The sequence below is a fragment of the Anomaloglossus baeobatrachus genome, chromosome 2 (assembly GCF_048569485.1).
Source record: "Anomaloglossus baeobatrachus isolate aAnoBae1 chromosome 2, aAnoBae1.hap1, whole genome shotgun sequence".
Lineage (NCBI taxonomy): Eukaryota > Metazoa > Chordata > Amphibia > Anura > Aromobatidae > Anomaloglossus > Anomaloglossus baeobatrachus.
In genome coordinates this window covers 327,284,273-327,302,911 of record NC_134354.1, presented here as the reverse complement: position 1 = coordinate 327,302,911, position 18,639 = coordinate 327,284,273, and the positions used below count along the sequence as shown (strand labels likewise).

Here is an 18,639-nt window from a genome sequence, read left to right as displayed (position 1 = left end):
TTGTCTGCATCTGGTAACTTTAGATTTATGTTGTGCTTCTCCCTGGGTACGGTCTCACTTCTGTCAGGGACCTGTAACTCATTTGCAGTGCAGTGTCCCCCCTCCTGAAATTCCTCACACTCCTGCATGTGTGTTATAGGAGGGGACTTTACTCCCCCCTCCAGAGACCTCCAGGCTTCAGGGCTACTGTTTGTATCAGCAGGCACTTCCCCCGTGCTTCTCCCTCCGGGTTTCCCCTGTACCTGTAATCTTGGGCTGTCTGGCCTTATCTTCTGTATCTCCTCTTCACTCCGGGTGGTCTCTCCTCTCAGTAGCGTCAGCTGCTGAGCCTTTCCCTGCATCTCCATAGCTGCCATCTCACTGCTGCACGCTGAGCTCACCTCGTGTGTAGCCTTAGCAGCCATCTTGGGTGCCACCTGTGAAGCTTCTCTCTGCCCCGGCCTGGATAAAAAGTGTTTGATCCCTCTCTCCTCCGATTGTGAAGCTCTGCTGCTGCACCCCTGGGATCTCCCTCGTCTCCTCCGCTGCATAGCCTGTGTTGCAGAGTCCTCAGTTGCGTGGATCATCAGTTATAAAGTCCAGTGGCAGGAGCTAAGACAAGTCACGTCCTCACTCCTTCATAGCCAGGACACGCCCCCCACCATGTAATTTATTGTGCAATTTCTCCTGAGTTTGGTGATATCTTATATGTAGTGGAAATCAACTGTTTGGGCATATGGCAGGGCTCTGAAGGGAAGGAGTGCCATTTGACTGCAAAATTGGCTGGAATCCATAGTGGACACCATGTTGCATTAGGAGAGCCCCTGAGGTGCCTAAACAGTGGATGTCCCTCACAAGTGACCCCATTCTGGAAAATAGACCCCTCAAGGAATTTATCTAGATGTTTGGTGAGTACCCTGAACCCCCAGGTACTTCACAGAATTTTATAATGTTGAGCTGTGAAAATAAAAAAATAAATTTTTACCACAAAATTATTACTTCAACCAGATAGCTTTTTTTTTTTTTTTTTCAACAAGAGTAAAAGGAAAAAATATCAGCATAAAATTTATTGTGCAATTTCTCCTGAGTATGCTGATACCTTATGTGTGGTGGAAATCAACTGTTTAGGTGCACAGCAGGGCTCGGAAGGGAAAAAGTGCCATATGACTGAACAATTAGCTGGAATAATTAGTGGACGCTATGTCGCATTTGGAAAGCCCCTAAAGTGCCTAAACAGTGGAGGTCCCCCACAAGTGACCCCATTCTGGAAACAAGACACCTCAAGGCTTTTATCTAGGTGTATATTGAGCATTTTGAATCCACGAATACTTCACAGAATTTGATAAGCTTAGGTTGCCATATTGAAAATTTTCATTTTTTTCACAAAAATGTTGATTTAGCATCACATTGCTCACTTTTTCAAGAGGCAACAACAAAACGTGGACCCCACAGGTTGTTATCCAATTTTTTGTGAGCGCAGGGATACCCCACATAAGGCCAAAAACCTCTGTTTGGATAAATGGGAGGGCTTGGAATGGAAGGAGCACCATTTGAATTTTGGAAAAGTTGAAATAAATTGCGCGCACCATGTCACATTATCAGGGCCTCTTGGGTACCTATACATCAGAAACCCCCCACAAGTGACCCCATTTTGGAAACTGAACCCCTCGAGGATTTTATTCAGGAGTATAGTAAGCATTTTTAATCCCCAGGTCAGGGGCGTAACTACCGCGGTCGCAGCGGTCGCCATCGCGACCGGGCGGTTTGGGGCCCGCGGGGACCCGGCAGATCAGCAGCCAGCTCCTCTCAGTGAGAGAGAAGCTGCACTGATCTGTCACAGTGCACGCGCCCACTATATGACCCGCTGCCGCCCCCGACAAAGGGCCCTCCTGCCCGATGTCAGCGGCGGCACCGGGGCCCCCCTCCCCCGTCACCGCGCACAGTAATAATGAAGCATAGAGCGGCCGGCGCCGCTCTGCATCATCATTCTCCCCCTGTGCCTGCGCGGTGACGTCACTCCTGTGCGACTGCTGTGCTGAGTGCACAGAGCGCAGGGAGGGAGGACGCCGACCGCAGCACCGGGAGAACGAGGAGAGGGGAGGACGAGCAGCAGTGGAAGGGTGGAAACACATCTATGCGAGTAAAATCGGTCCGACTGGGCTGAAAAAAACTCGGCTGATTTTAGTTCACGTTAGGTGTGAGTGCAACGCAAGTGTGATGCTATTTCTGAATAAATTAATGATTTTACTAGCGTGTGTAATGCGTGTGTAATGCGTATTTTTTACTATGTCATCTGCCATTCAGCGCTGCTACATGGCCGCTAACAGCAGACACAGCCATGTAGCAGAGCTGAATGGCAGATGACAGCAGACACAGAAAGAGCCGCACAATCAGAATGAACTCGGGTGAACTTCACCCGACTTCATTGTCATGCTGCGGCTCTGTCTGTGCCGTGTACTGATTAGCGGTCACCTGTGAAGGATTCACCGGTGACCACTAATCCCCCGAGTGACTGAAGTTAGAAGCCCTCTCTCATACTCACCGATCCCCGGCGCGGCGCTGCACGGCATTCACACTGCTCCGGCGGCTTTTACTATTTTAAAAAAGCCGGCCGCTCATTAAATAATCTCGTATTCCCTGCTTTCCCTGCCCACAGGCGCCTATGATTGGTTGCAGTGAGACACGCCCCCACGCTGAGTGACAGGTGTCTCACTGCACCCAATCACAGCAGCCGGAGGGCGGGTCTATACTGTGCAGTGAAATAAATAAATAATTAAAAAAAATGGCGTGCGGTCCCCCCCAATTTTAATACCAGCCAGATAAAGCCATACGGCTGAAGGCTGGTATTCTCAGGATCGGGAGCTCCACGTTATGGGGAGCCCCCCAGCCTAACAATATCAGTCAGCAGCCGCCCAGAATTGCCGCATACATTATATGCGACAGTTCTGGGACTGTACCCGGCTCTTCCCGATTTGCCCTGGTGCGTTGGCAAATCGGGGTAATAAGGAGTTAATGGCAGCCCTCATAGATGAGACACCCTCCATGATTAATCTGTAAGTTACAGTAAGTAAACACACACACACACATGAAAAAATCCTTTATTAGAAATAAAAAACACAAACACATTCCCTCATTACCAATTTAATAAGCCCCAAAAAGCCCTCCATATCCGGCGTACTCCACGGACCTCCAGCGTCGCATCCAGCTCTGCTGCATGGAGGTGACCGGAGCAGCAGAAGACACCGCCGCTCCGGTCACCTCCAAGCCGCAACTGAGGTGAGTAGCGCGATCTGCTGAGCTGTCACTGAGGTTGCTGTCATTGGATCCAGCGGTGGCTGCGATTTAACCTCAGTGACAGCTCAGCAGATCGCGCTACTCACCTCAGTTGCTGCTTGGAGGTGACCGGAGCGGCGGTGTCTTCTGCAGCTCCTGTCACCTTCATGCTGGAAGCGACGCTGGAGGTCCGTGGAGTAGGCCGGATATGGAGGGCTTTTTGGGGCTTATTAAATTGGTAATGAGGGAATGTGTTTGTGTTTTTTATTTCTAATAAAGGATTTTTTCATGTGTGTGTGTGTGTTTATTTACTGTAACTTACAGATTAATCATGGAGGGTGTCTCATAGACACCTGACATGATTAATCTAGGATTTAGTGGCAGCTATGGGCTGCCATTAACTCCTTATTACCCCGATTTGCCAACGCACCAGGGCAAATCGGGAAGAGCCGGGTACAGTCCCAGAACTGTCGCATCTAATGTATGCGGCAATTCTGGGCGGCTGCTGGCTGATATTGTTAGGCTGGGGGGCTTCTCATAACGTGGAGCTCCCCATCCTGAGAATACCAGCCTTCAGCCGTATGGCTTTATCTGGCTGGTATTAAAATTGGGGGGGACCGCACGCCATTTTTTTTTATTATTTATTTATTTCACTGCACAGTATAGAACCGCCCACCGGCTGCTGTGATTGGGTGCAGTGAGACACCTGTCACTCAGCGTGGGGGCGTGTCTCACTGCAACCAATCATAGGCGCCTGTGGGCGGGGAAAGCAGGGAATACGAGATTGTTTAATGAGCGACCGGCTTTTTCAAAATAGTAAAAGCCGCCGCAGCAGTGAGAAAGCCGTGCAGCACCGCGCCAGGGATCGGGGAACGGCGAGTATGAGAGAGGAGGGGAAAATGACCGACAGACTGTGAGAGAGGGACAGAGATAGTGACGGACCGACAGAGAGAGAATAGAGACCGAGAGGGAGAGACCGACTGACCGAGAATAGTGATTGACAGACATTGGGAGACATCGCACGTTTCCAGTGTTTTTAGGAAACATGCGAGAAATGTATTTAGAAAATCGGATGTCACTAGGACGGTGTGAGTGCCGTCCCGTGACATCCGATTTTTTACACGCTCCCATAGACTTGCATTGGAGAAACTCGCAGTAGAAACTCGCAAAAAAGCAGCATGCTGCGATTTTTTTCTCAGTCCGATTCGGACTGAGAAAAAAATCGCAGATGAGAACTGAATCATTCACTAACATGTGTCCGATTCCAATGCGAGATTTTCTCGCTTTGCTCTACTGCGAGAAACTCGCAAGTGAGAAGCATCCCGAAGGAGGAGAGCAGGGAGTACAGCAGCAGTGGACAGAGGAGACGTCAGGACAGCGCAGCAGTGGAAGGAGGAGAGCGGTGAGTACTTGTTTTTTTTTTTTTTATATATATATATGAGTTCATCGTGATCAGAGGCCTGGAGTGGGGAGGCTGCATGATACTGTACATGGAGGCCTGGGGTGGGGAGGCTGCATGATACTGTACATTGAGGCCTGAGGTGGGGAGGCTGCATGATACTGTACATGGAGGCCTGGGGTGGGTAGGCTGCATGATACTGTACATGGAGGCCTGGAGTGGGGAGGCTGCATGATACTGTACATGGAGGCCTGGGGTGGGGAGGCTGCATGATACTGTACATGGAGGCCTGAGGTGGGGAGGCTGCATGATACTGTACATGGAGGCCTGGGGTGGGGAGGCTGCATGATACTGTACATGGAGGCCTGGGGTGGGGAGGCTGCATGATACTGTACATGGAGGCCTGGGGTGGGGAGGCTGCATGATACTGTACATGGAGGCCTGGGGTGGGGAGGCTGCATGATACTGTACATGGAGGCCTGGGAGGCTGCATGATACTGTACATGGAGGCCTGGGGAGGCTGCATTATACTGTACATGGAGACCTGGGGAGACTGCATTATACTGTACATGGAGGCCTGGGGAGGCTGGCAGCATTATTATAGATGGAGGCCTGGGGAGGCTGGCAGCATTATTATACATGAGGCCTGGGGAGGCTGGCAGCATTATTATACATGAGGCCTGGGGAGGCTGGCTGCATTATTATACATGAGGTCTCGGGAGGCTGGCAGCATTATTATACATGAGGCCTGGGGAGGCTGGCTGCATTATTATACATGGAGGTCTGGGGAGGCTGGCTGCATTATTATACATGGAGGTCTGGGGAGGCTGGCTGCATTATTATACATGGAGGCCTGGAGAGGCTGGCTGCTATATTATACATGGAGGCCTGGGAGGCTGGCTGCTATATTATACATGGAGGCCTGGGGAGGCTGGCTGCTATATTATACATGGAGGCCTGGGAGGCTGGCTGCTATATTATACATGGAGGCCTGGGAGGCTGGCTGCTATATTATACATGGAGGCCTGGAGAGGTTGGCTGCATTATTATATATGGAGGCCTGGTGAGGCTGCATAATAAACATGAAGGACACCTTATACATTGAATATAGAGGTGTAATATACATAGAGGTCTATAGGGCTGCATTAAAATGGAGGTCTGGGGGGGGCTGTATAATACAAAATGAAGGGACACCTTATACATGGAATATAGGGGTGAATTATACATGGAGGAGTATGGGGCTGCATAATACCACCTGAAGTTTTATGGGGTTGTGTTATAATACATATAGGACTATGGGGCCTGCATTATCTATATATATAATTGCCTTATTCTGTCTGTCTGTCTGTCATGCTCCAAAATTGTGTCACCGTGACATGTCCTTACGGTGACACAAAGCTGATTGGCCGCTGGGTTCGCCATGGCCCCGCCCCCCCACACGGATTGGCCTCTCGCCCCGGCTGCGCCCCCACACGGATTGGCCAGCCGCTCGCCCAGGCTCTGCCCCCCCCCCCCACAGATTGGCCTCTCGCCCCGGCACCCTGTAGGCATTGGCAACTCGCCCACGCCACGCCCCGCCCCCCTCACGCAATAGACGTTAGCTCTCGCCCCCCCCCGTATTGCCCGAACTGACACGGTCACGGAGCCACGAATCCCAGGTGAGTACTGTACTCCCCCCCCCCTTTCCCCCCTCACCAACGGGAGCCCACATCAGCGTACGCCGCCGCCGTATGCTGGTGTTGGCTCCCGTGCGAGCGGGGCACGTGTTGCGCTGGTAACCATGCTTGCATAGTTACCAGTAAATCAAGGTCCTGCAGCGGCGGGACTTCCACACGCACAAACATAACAGCACACACACACGCATACACACACACATCAGATCGCACTCACTCTCACACACACCTCACACACACCTCACACACACATCGCATCCACACACTCACAGCATCCGGCGATATCGCTTACTTCTCGGCCTCGATACTGTGCTGTTGTGATCTTCCAGGACCTGACGGAGGATCACATGGCCAGAGGCATGTGGTATGTTCGGATGTTGTGAGTATCAGCGCGTATGTGCGATATCGTCAGTGTCTGTGTGTGTGAGTGGATGCGATCGGGTGTGTGTGAGTGGATGCGATCGGGTGTGTGTGAGTGGATGCGATCGGGTGTGTGTGAGTGGATGCGATCGGGTGTGTGTGAGTGGATGCGATCGGGTGTGTGTGAGTGGATGCGATCGGGTGTGTGAGTGTCGGCAGAGGAGCACGGCGTGCTGGAGGAGGCTGGGAGCAGAGAGGCTGATGATGGGGGAGGCTGGGAGGGGGAGGCTGATGCTGGGGGAGGCTGGGACGAGGGAGGCTGATGCTGGTGGAGGCTGATGCTTGGGGAGGCTGATGCTGGGGGAGGCTGGAAGGAGAGAGGCTAATGCTGGTGGAGGCTGATGCTTGGGGAGGCTGATGCTGGGGGAGACTGGGAGGGGAAGGCTGATGCTGAGGGAGGCTGGGAGGAAGGAGGCTGGGAGGAGAGAGGCTGATCCTGGGGAAGGCTGGGAACGGGAGGCTGATGCTGATGGAGGCTGGAAGGAGTGAGGCTGATGCTGGTGGAGGCTGATGCTTGGGGAGGCTGATGCTGATGGAGGCTGGAAGGAAAGAGGCTGATGCTGGTGGAGGCTGATGCTTGGGGAGGCTGATGCTGGGGGAGACTGGGAGCGGAAGGCTGATGCTGAGGGAGGCTGGGAGGAAGGAGGCTGGGAGGAGAGAGGCTGAACCTGGGGAAGGCTGGGAAGGGGAGGCTGATGCTGGGGGAGGCTGGAAGGAGAGAGGCTGATGCTGGTGGAGGCTGATGCTTGGGGAGGCTGATGCTGGGGGAGACTGGGAGCGGAAGGCTGATGCTGAGGGAGGCTGGGAGGAAGGAGGCTGGGAGGAGAGAGGCTGATCCTGGGGAAGGCTGGGAACTGGAGGCTGATGCTGGGGGAGGCTGGGACGAGGGAGGCTGATGCTGGTGGAGGCTGATGCTTGGGGAGGCTGATGCTGATGGAGGCTGGAAGGAAAGAGGCTGATGCTGGTGGAGGCTGATGCTTGGGGAGGCTGATGCTGGGGGAGACTGGGAGCGGAAGGCTGATGCTGAGGGAGGCTGGGAGGAAGGAGGCTGGGAGGAGAGAGGCTGAACCTGGGGGAGGCTGGAAGGAGTGAGGCTGATGCTGGGGGAGGCTGGAAGGAAAGAGGCTGATGCTGGTGGAGGCTGATGCTTGGGGAGGCTGATGCTGGGGGAGACTGGGAGCGGAAGGCTGATGCTGAGGGAGGCTGGGAGGAAGGAGGCTGGGAGGAAGGAGGCTGGGAGGAAGGAGGCTGGGAGGAAGGAGGCTGAACCTGGGGAAGGCTGGGAAGGGGAGGCTGATGCTGGGGGAGGCTGGAAGGAGAGAGGCTGATGCTGGTGGAGGCTGATGCTTGGGGAGGCTGATGCTGGGGGAGACTGGGAGCGGAAGGCTGATGCTGAGGGAGGCTGGGAGGAAGGAGGCTGGGAGGAGAGAGGCTGATCCTCGGGAAGGCTGGGAAGGGGAGGCTGATGCTGAGGGAAACTGGAAGGAGAGAGGCTGATGCTGGGGGAGGCTGGAAGGAGAGAGACTGAGGCTGGGAGGAGAGAGGCTGATGCTGGGGAAGGCTGATGCTGAGGGAGGCTGGGAGGGGAAAGCTGATGCTGGGGAAGGCTGGGAGGACGGAGGCTGGGAGGAGAGAGGCTGATCCTGGGGAAGGCTGGGAGAGGGAGGCTGAATCTGGAGGAGGCTGGAAGGAAAGAGGCTGATGCTGGCGGAGGCTGATGCTGGGGGAGGCTGGAAGGAGAGAGTCTGATGCTGGTGGAGGCTGATGCTTGGGGAGGCTGGGAGAGGGAGGCTGATGCTGAGGGAGGCTGGGAGGAGGGAGGCTGGGAGAGGTAGGCTGAGAGAAGAGAAGCTGATGCTGGGGGAGGCTGATGCTGGGGGAGGCTGGGAGAGGGAGGCTGATGCTGGGGGAGGGTGGGAGGAGGGAGGCTGGGAGGGAGAGGCTGATGCTGGGGAAGGCTGGGAGGAGAGAGGCTGATGCTGGGGACAGAGAGGAGAGGCTGATGCTGGGAGGAGAGAGGCTCATGCTAGGATGAGAGAGGCTGATGCTGGGAGGAGAGAGGCTGATGCTGGGAGGAGAGAGGCTGATGCTGGGGGCAGAGAAGCTGATGCTGGGGGCAGAGAGGCTGATGCTGGTGCAGCATGGGGGATGGAGCACGATGGGGGGTGCGCAGCATCGGGGATGGAGCATGATGGGGGGGTGCGCAGCATCGGGGATGGAGCACGATGGGGAGTTCACAGCATGGGGGATGGAGCACGTTTGGGAGTGCGCAGCATGGCGGGTGGAGCACGTTTGGGAGTGCGCAGCATGGGAGATGGAGCACGATAGGGGGTGCGCAGCATAGGGGATGGAGCACGATGGGGAGTGCGCTGCATGGGGGATGGAGCACGATGGGGAGTGCGGAGTATGGCGGATGGAGCACGTTTGGTAGTGCGCAGCATGGCGGATGGAGCACGTTTGGGAGTGCGCAGCATGGGAGATGGAGCACGATGGGGGGTGCGCAGCATAGGGGATGGAGCACGATGGGGAGTGCGCTGCATGGGGGATGGAGCACGTTTGAGAGTGCGCACCTCCCCCAAAACACACACACGCACACGCACGCACGCACGCACGCGCACGCACGCGCGCGCGCGCGCGCACTGCACAACACACCACACCACACCACACACCACACACACACACACACACACACACACACTGGGAACCACAAACAACTGCCCTACACAGACACCCACACACACAGACAACGCTGCGCACACACAGCACCCAACACACAAACACCACGGCACACACAAATATACGCACATACCGCACAACACACACATTGCACAAAACATACCTCCCCCCAAAACACACCACACACACACAAACCGCGCAACACACACACAACGCTACAGACACACAGCGCTCCACAAACAACGCAACACACGCAACACACATACAACACCGCTCTCACCCCCCGTCACACCCAGACAACACCCAGAACATGTACAGCCCCTACACAAACACTTGGTAACTACACACAACAACATCTATCTATATATATATATATATAACAAAAATCATACATGAACTACACAATACGTAAATTCTAGAATACCCGATGCGTAGAATCGGGCCACCTTCTAGTAATATATGGAGGACTATGGAGGCTACCTTATACATGGACTATGGAAGTGCATTATAAAACATGGAGGACTGTGTGGTGCAGTATAATGTATGGAGAACTATGGGGTGAATTTTAATACATGGAGAACTATGGGAAATGCATTATAATTGAAGGGCTACTTTATACATGGAGGATTATGGGGGTGCATTATAATATATGGAGGGCTATGTATCTGCATTCTAATATATGAAGGGTTATGTGGGACCCTTTATACAATTATTTGGAAGGCTATGTGGGGGCTGTTATAGTATTTTGAGAACTTTATACAAGGGGGACAAAGATACAAGTATGGGATGGAAATGTTTTGTGCTGAGGGAAAAAGGCTCTTTCCCTCAGCACCCAACTTTCCCATGCTCTGCTATACATCTCTCAGCACCCTGCTTTCTCATGCTCTGATATGGGAAAGCTGGGTGCTGAGGACAAGATAAATATCAGAACATAGGAAAGCTGGGTGCTGATAGAAGGATTTCAGGGTGCTGTGGGTGAGAGCCAAGTGTCAGCGTCATTATCCTGTACCCCGAGTGTCAGTGTCATTATCCCCTACCCCAAGTGTCTGTGTATGTGGAGGGGGGGGCCCAGGTCTAAACTTTGCACCGGGGCCCATCCAACTCTAGTTACGCCACTGCCCCAGGTACTTCACAAAAATGTTGCTGTAGCAACAATATTCTCACTGTTAGTCTAAGTGGCCATGATCCAGCGACACGGCGTCTAGTACACAGTGTCAGCGTTCCTGCAGAGATGTGAGTGTTGTCCACAGGAGAACACATCTGCCCATGCCCAGGATTTGGGTTCAGGGGTTCAGGCTGCTGTGGACTTTAGCTTTATGATACCTGCAGAGAACACTCTTGTCTCCGCAGCATAAATTGACATGCTGAGGCTCGGGAAGCTTCACCACAGGTCGGTTTATGCTGCGGAGAAAAGAAGCACAGTGGGCATGGGATTTCTAAAAATCCTTCCACTGCGCTTCTACTGCACAACACAGCGTTATGGATGCAGGGAAAACACTCTGCGCCCAAAACGCTGAAAACCCTGATTGTGGGCACATAGCCTAAAATGCTACAATGGGTGAATGAATAGATGTCAAACATATATAACATCCCACCCCCTGCATATTCTAAGCTGGCACCCTTTAGTGCCTTTCATGTGGCACTAAAGGGTGCCTAGCCTTGTATTTAGCCCAAAAAGAAAAAAAAAATTAAAATAAAGGACATGGCTTCCCCCCTATTTTTGATAGCCGGCTAGGGTAAAGCAGACAGCTGTAGCCTGCAAACCACAGCTGACAGCTTCATCTTGTCTGGTGATCAATTTTTTTTTTTTATTTATTTATAAATGAATAATTAAAAAAAATAAACGTGGGGTCCCCCCAAATTGGATCACCAGCATCAGGGTGGGAACAGCCATGGTTATTGGACTCTTCCCGGCCTAAAAATAACAGGCCGCAGCCGCCTCAGAAGTGGCGCATCCATTAGATGTGCCAATCCTGGCGCTTCGCCCCAACTCATCCCGTTGACCTGGTGCGGTGGCAAACGGGGTAATAAATGGGGTTGATACCAGATGTATAATGTCACCTGGCATCAAGCCCAGCAGTTATGTCACGGTGTCTATTTGATACCAGACATAACTAATTGACAGTAATAAAAAAAAAAAAAATTGACGACAAAAACTAAATTGAAAAAACATTCCCTCTTTCACCAATTTATTGAAAAAAAAAAAAAATCGGGTCCCCTGTAATCTATTTAGGGAGGTCCCACGACGATTCTGGACCTTCTATAATATGGTGGCACGTTCAGGGAACGTATCCCCCATTTTCTGGGAGTGCAGACCCTCCATTTAAGGAGAGTGGGTGCAAAGAATCTGCACCTACCCTCCCCGGGTCACAGCTGCAGTGTCCGTGCACAGCCAGCGCAGCTCTACAGCTCACACTGAACACAGGAAGCTGAGCTGTCAGCAGCTCTGCGCATGTGAAAATTTAAATAGAAATCAAAAAAGTCCAAGGGTACAAGGAGAGGGGGGGGGGGGGGGGCTGGCCCTTATGATGCCCTACGCTCGCCCCTTCCTTGCTGCGGAGGTTGGCACCCTAGAACCTGCGCAATAGGCACCCCCGCTCAACGTAGGCTGTCCCTATAGGCCCTATCCGGACCCTGACAAAACAAAGGTGACAGTCTGAAGGGTTTAATACAAAGCTGAACCAACAATCAATTACATATAATAATATATTATACCAAAATATACTCCAATTTGGGAAATTGTATTGTCCAAACCAAAAACCCAAGAGAAACCACCTAGTTAGATAAAAGCAGCTCCTATCAAAGACCACCCGACGCGTTTCCCCTCATCTATCTGAGGTTCTTCAGGAGTGGAATAAAAGGTTAGTTCAAGCAGAATACAAATAAACCAGACTCTGCCCCCTTAATCTGCATCGTATCATTGTGTCTACATTTGGACTGGAGGGTGATGACCTGAGGAGCTCATTGACTGCTTCCTTTGGGGTATTTGGACTGGTTCACTATCTAAGGAGTCGTGGGAGGACTGTCTCCATTGGATACCTATTGAGGCCTGAGATTAGTGGCTAATTGTGTATACTCAAATGAGTGACTGCTTCTGTTACTTTTGAGTCTAACCTCACTACTATATGTTAAATTATTGTGGCTAACCTCTGCCATATGGCCGGCGGACAGAGGTCTGGCACTGGATTTTGGGCTTTTTAGCCTGGCTCTGGTTTAGAGATAGTGGGATTAGACGGACTCAGTGACCACTGGCCTCTTAGTGTTGCATAGGACTACCAGCATTTACTATGGTTTATTTGTATTCTGTTTGAACTAACCTTTTATTCCACTCCTGAAGAACCTCAGATAGATGAGGGGAAACGCGTCGGGTGGTCTTTGATAGGAGCCGCTTTTATCTAACTAGGTGGTTTCTCTTGGCTTTTTGGACAATACCATTTCCCAAATTGGAGTATATTTTGGTATAATATATTATTATATGTAATTGATTGTTGGTTCAGCTTTGTATTAAACCCTTCTGACTGTCACCTTTGTTTTGTCAGGGTCCGGATAGGGCCTATAGGGACAGCCTACGTTGAGCGGGGGCGCCTATTGCGCAGGTTCTAGGGTGCCAACCTCCGTAGCAAGGAAGGGGCGAGCGTAGGGCATCATAAGTGCCAGGCCCCCCCCCTCTCCTTGTACCCTTGGACTTTTTTGATTTCTATTTAAATTTTGACATAAATGTTGGGTATTTTCCCTTTTAATACTGAATTTAATAAAAATTTGAAAGTTTTTAGGAGTTTTTTCTATAATTTTGCACTAATGTACTTCTAATTGATTGTCTCAACTTCACACTCTGCGCATGTGACCAGCGTGCACTGTGAAGGAGGAGGGATCGCGGTGGATGAAGGCTGTAAAAGGTACGGGGGACACCGGGGAGCAGCGGGGGGGAATAGTGGGTGACCTGGCAGGGCCTGGGGAGGAGTTTTCTGTCGCATGTGTCATGGCACATGCAACATAAATCAGAGTAAAAGGGTAAATGCGGCCGGCGTGCTGCTGTGCGCGCCGGTTTTCGCGCGGCCATCTTGGATTTTCGGAAGGGGGAGGGTCGGGGGGGGCACTTTGGCGACACCGGGGGACCGGGGAGGAGATGTATCTCCCATCTGGCATGTTTGATCATGCCGGGTGGGAGATAAATCATTTTTTACCGGCGCTGTCATTTACTGTAACGTGATCATCGGTATACGGTGTATACCGGTGATCACGTGAGCGGGGACCAGAAGAACTGGCCTGAATCATGATCTCCAGGGTCTCAGCTACCCCCGGTAGCTGAAATCCCGGAGATTTTCTGACTCTGGGGGGAACAATACCCTTTTTTACGACCGCCGTAAAAAAGCGGCATTTCAGAAGCACTCTTAATTATCGCCGTTAAAAGGGCGCATCGGCGGTCGTTAAGGGGTTACAGAGTATTCTCTGTGAGTCTCCATATTATTATACTGCCTGCTTTCATAGTTCCCCCACAGAACCAAAATTTCAACTCCAGTAGCAAACACTACAACTGCTGCAGTTAAAAAGCTCGTAGTTGGATTTGGAATCGATCTGATGGTCTGCTGCGAGAATTTGAAGAGTCATAGCACACTTAGACACATAGTTTAAAAGGGGTTCTGTGTGCTAAGGCCCGTTTCACACGTCAGTGAAAAACACTGACGTTTTTCACTGGCGTGTAAAACACGCACATGTCCCTCCGTGTGCCGTGAATTACGGCACACGTGGGTTGTCTAAGTGCAATCCGGGCTCTGTTCTCCGTGGCCCGTGATTGCACTTAGAAATCAACTCACCTGTGCGCCCTCCCGCTGTCCTTGGTGCTGATCGCTTCCGCGTGCAGCATCCGGCCGGCGCTGACCCCCGCAGCAGCTGCATCCAGGTTGGCTGTGTCGTGCATCATGAATATGCGCGACAGTAATGAGCCGGCTCTGAAGCAGCAAGCTGCACGGGCTGCAGAGAGCGCGGCTGAAGCCGGGTGAGTAAAAATGGTTTTTATTTTAAAAGCACGTTTTTTTCTGGCACGTGTTTCACGGACCACACCACTGCATGGTCCGTGGGACATCAGTGATGCCAGAAAAAAATGGACATGTCTCCGTGCGGCAATCACGGACACGCGTGAACGCTGCACGGAGACATGGTCAGTGAAACATCACTGACGTGTGAGCAGACCCATTCATTATAATGATTCTGGTACGTTTAAAAAAAAAAAAAAAGCACAAACGTACCAGAATCACTGATGTGTGAAACAGGCCTAACATAGAATAAAAAAAACAAACAACCTTGAACCACAAGGCGGAGGTCCAAGTAGAGGAGGGGGGTGGACGTGGCGGTGTCAATGAAAGAGAAGGAGAAGGTAGCCAACATTTTTAGATTTTTGGGGGGGGGGGGAGTTGTATTTTTTTCTTGTTTTTTACTTTTAATTTTTTAATTTGGGGAGGCAAATAGAATAAACAAACTGTTGTGCAGTATAATAATGGCTGCGTGCAGCTGGTATACTTCTCTATTCAGCCAAATGTATGGACAAGCCCAGTAGGATCCACGCCCGGTTCATTTTAATGAATGTCAGCTTTCCACATTTTCTGTGGACAGGCGGATGAGACTGTTTATCACACCCACTGCTGTGCTAAATACATGTTCCGACATTTACCGCAGGGCAGGACAGCACCTCCAAGGCGTAAGGGGCAAGCTCAGGCCATGTCTAATTTGGAGCTGCAGAAGGTAAATGGGGCATAAGCAATCGCTCAGTAGATGGAGATGTGTGGATAGGGGCGTACATAGAAATCATGGGGCCCCATAGCAAAAGTCTGAATGGGGCCCCCCACCCAATAAAAAAAATACTATAAAATATTAACATAACAGCATACATGTTATGGGGGGGCGACATACAAGTTACTGGGGGGCATACAAGTTACCTTATTTTTCGGACCAGAAGACGCACTTTTTTTCCCCCCAAATGTTGGGGGAAAGTGGGGGGTGCGTCTAATGGTCTGAATATAAGGCTGCGGGGAATGAGGGTTCTGCGGTGGAGCGGGTCATCGGCGGCACGAGCAGGCTATGGCAGCGCCTGCCGTGACCACGTGGGCCCGCTCATTACATATGCACGCCCATCCTCCCACCCATTATCCCTCACACTGAAGCCGGCGCTGACAGTTGGGTGGGGTGATGGGCGGGGGGTGCACACATATTAAACAGCCGGCCGTGATCACCCCTGGCAACTACAGCCTGGAGTGATCATGTGCGACTGTATTCACTGCTCCCCACGCATAATTATCAGCGCGGGGGGCAGTGAATAAGTACGGTACACTCACCCGTCACCGCTCCCCTACTGCACCGCGATCTCCTGTCTGCCGGCCAGCTGATCTGTGTAGCGAGCGGTGAGCACAGAGATGACGTCATCCCTGTGCGCGCTCTCCACAGACATCAGCCAGCAGACAGGAGGACATCGCGATGCTGCATGGAAACTGCTCCACACAGGTCAGCGCCGGTATGAATCGGTATGCTCACCCGTCACCGTTCCCCTGCAGCACTGCAATCTCCTCCTGTCTGCCAGCCAGCTGATCTGTGTAGCGAGCGGTGAGCACAGCGATGACGTCATCGCTGTGCGCGCCGCTAGTCACGCAGGTCAGCTGACCGGCAGACAGGACGAGCGATGCTGCAGGGAACAGTGACTGCTCCACACAGGTCAGCAGTGCTGCTGCCGCCACAGACAGGGGGAGGAGCGATGCTGCATGGAGCGAGGAAAGGTGAGTATAAACGTTTATTTTTGTGTGATACAGGATACATGCCATATAGCAGGATGGATGTGGGTATATAGCAGGATGGCAGTATCTAGCAGGATGGGGGTATATACCAGGATGACAGTATATATCAGGATGGGGAGCATATAGCAGGATGGCAGTATATAGCAGGATGGCGGTATATAGCAGGATGGGGGTATAGAGCAGGATGCCAGTATATAGCAGGATAAGGGCATATACCAGGAAGGGGTACATATACAAGGCAGGAGGATCATTACCAGGAATGGGGTACCTTAGCAGAGATTTGGGGACATTACCCCCATAACAGTGTCAGCAGCAGATCCTCGCCCCGTAACAGTATGTCATCACAACATTTTTTGCTTAAATTTTATTTTCCTATTTTCCTCCTCTAAAACCAGGGTGCGTCTTATGGTCCAGTGCGTACGGTACTAGGGGCGTATATACACAGTATGAATTAATGTTTATCCTAGCCACTATATACATCTACCAGTCCATTAAGTAGACTATTACCGGGACCACCTCCGTCTGCAGAGGACCAGTCTAAGCAGTGCTCTGCCCCTGTTTTGTGACTGTGTGCGATGCGCCTGTCTGAGCCTCTGCCAGGTGCAGACGCCATGCTAAGCCGCCCGTGAGCAGTACAATGGCCAATCACTGCCGCCCGCCCGCCTGCCTGCAAAGCTTCTCTCTCTGGCTGTAAAGCTACGTCAGCCAGGGGCACATGCAAGTTGAGCCAGAGAGATGAGCAACAGAGCAGAAGGAGCTTCTAGGGCACTGCAGTGTACACAGCGCTGACAGGGATTGGCTGGCAGACCACTGCAATGCCACAGCCCTGTTAGTTGTGGAATTGTAGTGATTGGCCGGCCCGCACAGCGTGACCGAGCCTTTATACCGGCGGGCGCGCTGTGCTCTGCACACAGCCATCCAGACAGTCAGTGCAGAGAGAGTGTTGCTGCTTCAGGGAAAGGTTTGCGGCCCTTTATAGTTATTTCCGTAGCAGGGCTGCAAACAGTGTGACCAGAAGTCCTTCTCAGGACTATTGTAGTTGTATACAGGCAGGCAGGGTATAGCCAGGTCGGAGTACAGGAGAAGAGTCCTCAGGACTATTGTTGCTGTATACAGGCAGGGCAGGCAGGGTATAGCCAGGTCGGAATACAGGCTAGTGACCAGAAGAGTCCTTCTCAGGACTATTGTTGCTGTATACAGGCAGGCAGGGTATATAGCCATTCCTAGTGGTGACCGTATACCAGCCTTCATCATATCTGGGGCTGGTGTACATAGTCTAAAACAGTCCTGATAGTGTCAGACTTCTCAGTAATTGTGGTGGCAGCGTACAGGTGCACTTAATTGCGTTTTGCACAAACTATTATATAACGCACAAATCTAGTGAATAATACACGTCAGCAATGTCTGATAGTGTCAAACGTCTCAGTAATTGTCGCTCCTAAAAACCTGTTAGGTTCTTATTGCGTCCGTGCTTGCATTTAAAAACCGCACGTGTGTGGCAGTCGGTGGCAGCGTACAGGTGCACTTAATTGCGTTTTGCACAAACTAGTATATAACGCACAAGTCTAGTGAATAATACACGTCAGCAGTGTCTGATAGTGTCAAACTTCTCAGTAATTGTCGCTCCTAAAAACCTATTAGGTTCTTAGTGCGTCCGTGCTTGCATTTAAAAACTGCACGTGTGTGCCTGTCAGTGGCAGCGTACAGGTGCACTTGTGTGCATTTTGCACAAACTTGGATATAACGCACAAGTCTAGTGAATAATACACGTCAGTCAGCAGTGTCTGATTGTGTCAAACTTCTCAGTAATCGCTCCTAAAAACCTGTTAGGTTCTTAGTGCGTCCGTGCTTGCATTTAAAAAACGCACGTGTGTGCCTGTTGGTGGCAGCGTTCAGGTGCACTTGTGTGCGTTTTGCACAAACTTGGATATAACGCACAAGTCTAGTGAATAAACGTCAGTACAGCATTGCAAAATGCGCAAGGGCGTTGGCAAAGAACAAGGAAGTGGACGTGATGGTGGTGCAGGCAGAGGCCGAGGTCGTGGGCAAGCTCTAATTTCGCCACAACAAAGGGCCACATCTACTTGCTCGCGTGTCCTGTCCCAAATTCTTGGGGACCGCAGCAGTACACCGCTCTTGAACCAAGACCAGTGTCAACAGGTTGTTGCATAGTGGATAATGCTTCCAGTCAGATTGGCACCACCACAAACACTCTGTCTTCCACACGGTCAAGTGTCAGTAGCCGTGATACTGCGCCGCACATTTCATAACCTAATCCTCCTTCCTACCACCAAGCCGAGTACACGTCCACGGACATTACTGATCCCACACTTGAACACTCGGAAGAGCTGTTCACGTTTCCATTCGCACATTTTGGCCTCTCGCCAGCTCCTGTTGAAGTGGGTCATAACGAGATCGTATGTACAGATGCCCAAAT

General features: G+C 51.7%; 1 protein-coding gene across 2 annotated transcripts in view; it reads left to right on the top strand.

The window, feature by feature from the left end:
* RPS6KA1 (ribosomal protein S6 kinase A1) overlaps positions 1 to 18,639 on the top strand; it is a 652,732-nt gene that overhangs the window by 194,235 nt on the left and 439,858 nt on the right. The gene's annotated exons all lie outside the window — the stretch shown is intronic.